Source organism: Tupaia chinensis, unplaced genomic scaffold (genome assembly GCF_000334495.1).
Source record: "Tupaia chinensis unplaced genomic scaffold, TupChi_1.0 Scaffold146782_1, whole genome shotgun sequence".
NCBI classification, from domain to species: domain Eukaryota; kingdom Metazoa; phylum Chordata; class Mammalia; order Scandentia; family Tupaiidae; genus Tupaia; species Tupaia belangeri.
The window spans coordinates 1-2,565 of record NW_006206636.1 but is presented as its reverse complement, the minus strand read 5'-3'; the positions used below and the strand labels follow the sequence as shown (position 1 = coordinate 2,565).

Sequence of the window (2,565 nt, the reverse complement as noted above, 5' to 3'; positions counted from 1 at the left end):
AGTTGGTTTTTGGGAGCTTGGTCAGCAGCATCTGGAACATGGGAGGTGGCGTCTGCTACAGTACCTGAGGCAACTGTTGTGGGTGCCCACACACAGCAGTGGCATTGGTCAGACAGTTTACTACCTTCTCTTACTCATCTGGGGCTAGCAACTCTTTAGCACGCTGAATTTCTTCAGGAAAACTCTGAATTGCTTCAGCATTTTTAAGGTCAGGTAACTTGGCTAGCTCAGGTCTCTCCTTGGTCAACTTCTGTTTCTTTTTTTATTGTTTCAGCCTGGTCTAGAAGTTGAGGTCACTCCTTTGCTTGCAATCAAAGTAAATGTAGTACCAGATGAACAGGGCCTGGCACACCCCAGATGGTGGTGCTGTTCTGGCCCACCATCTTTGCCTTACTGAGTGCAAAGGTGGTGCCACTCACATCCATTACCAGCTGGCCATAGAGGCATGTGGCCATAGAGGCATGAGGTCTTAACTATTTAAGTATTTAAATATTTTGATTTGATTATATAAATATTTTTATTTTTTAGAGGATTCCATTTTAATTACAAAAAGATTTTTTTCTTCCATGAGAGAGACAGATAGCACCCTCAGGAGAGTCTTGGTATCATGATTAATTCTCACACTCAGCCAGCTTTTAACCACAGCACACATATGCTCAGCATACCCGAATATGTCTCTAGCCATAAGCCCCAGAAATATTGCCAGGTAAGTCCCATTCATGGAGTATTGTGTTTTACTACTGTCCACCATCTGTACCCACAATGTGATATTTCTAAACAGCTCACAAATGGTGTTGTTTTTACTATTAATTAAGATATTTTAATTTTTTTAAGTTTTTGCTATATGGCATATATGCTTACTTAAGAGACACACTGAGGTAAAATGAGAAACCACTCCCTGGAGAGGATAGCCATCCCCATTCTCCTCAGGATTCTGGGCATGCATGTGGAGGCACCCAATGTGATTTATAAACTGCAGGGCCTCAAATTTAAACTACAGGGTTAGCTGCAGGATTTTTTAAAAAATAGTTTTAAATAGCTGTGTGTGAGAGAGAATGGACTCAATTAGTTTGTATGCATTTTTAAATTTTGTTTAAATAATTTTTTTTCTTTTCAAATAATTATTTATTAAATTTATTTATTTTTTAAATTTGACCAGAGAGAAAGAGAGAGTGAAGAAATGTGAGAAACCAAGCCATTAGGTTCAGAACTCAAACAATGGTTGGCCATTTGGGAGTGCAACATATTAACCACCACATCACCTCCTGGCCCATTGTTTCAATAATTCTGTCTGTATTAACAAAGATTCTCTGCTTGACCAAAATTTAATCAGGCTTCCCAAACTTTACCAAGGTCTGTTTGTATTCCATGAAATCAAGGTAGGTGGATTTGAGCAAAATCCCCCTTAACCCTAAAGTTACCTAATGTAATTTGCTATCTACTGAACTCCACCCTGTTACATGGTATTAAGTTCACACTTGACTATTCTATAGTCAGAGTTGAGTTTATTCTCTCTCACACACTATCTCATTGTCCCAGTCCCTATACATATCTCCGTGGTCTCTATTAAAATATTATTATCTGCTGTGCTATCTAAGTAGATATATTAACTAATTTTAATGCTACATTATAATTTTGTAATTACACATATTTTAAAGAAGATTTTTGCTATAGGGTGGGCGTGTTCACCAGAGAGAAAGAGACAGAGAGATAGAAAATGAGATATCACCCCCCAGGGGTAATGGTCACTGCACCATCCCTTCTCAATTCTCCTCTTGGGATTTTGGGCATGTGTTCTGTGTGAGTTTCAAGCTGCTAAATCTAGGTGTCAAACCCCAGTGTGCCATGTGGAAGTCCAGCATCTTAACCAGTACACCACCTGCTGGCCCTTGGAATTTAAAACTTTCATCTGTTGCCCAAAGATGCTCTAATTTATTACCCTATTTTTTTGAGGTTTTTGCTTTAGGTGGGTGTGCTCCCTTGAGACAGAGGAAGACAGAGACTGTGAGAAAGTGAAAAATCACCCAGTCTGGGAGATGGCCATACTGAAATCTCTTTTCTTCCATTTTTCTCCCAGAGTCTTGGACACATACAGATTTGTCCAGTGCTATCCTTTTTCCTCCATTCTCCTCTCAAGGTTTTGGACATGCACACACACACACACACACACACACACACACACACACACACTGTGTGTGATTTTCAAGATAGCAGGTCCAGGACTCAAACCAGTTGTCCATGTGAGAGTCTAGAGCCTTAATCAGCATGACACCTCCTGGACCCATGTGTAATTTTTTTTGTTATGTTTTCTGTCATAAGGCACATGCACTCAGTGGAGAGAAAGAGTAGCTCTGAAAGAGAAAGTGAGAAATCACCACCCCAGAGAATGGTCATGCTGCAGTCCCTTCTCCTCACTTCTTCTATATTTATTTTGGACACACACACACATTCCTGACTTGAGCTTCAAGGCACCAGTTCAGGACTCAAATGTGGTTGACCATGTGAGAGTCCAGTGCCTTATACATTATGCCACTTGCTGGCCCTGTACTACTTTTATATATCTTA

General features: G+C 40.1%; 1 pseudogene; it reads right to left on the bottom strand.

Moving 5' to 3' along the window:
* The window catches only part of LOC102478326 (mitochondrial import receptor subunit TOM20 homolog), a 5,109-nt pseudogene extending 4,726 nt beyond the window's left edge, over positions 1-383 (bottom strand).
* Positions 384-2,565: the final 2,182 nt, after the last annotated feature.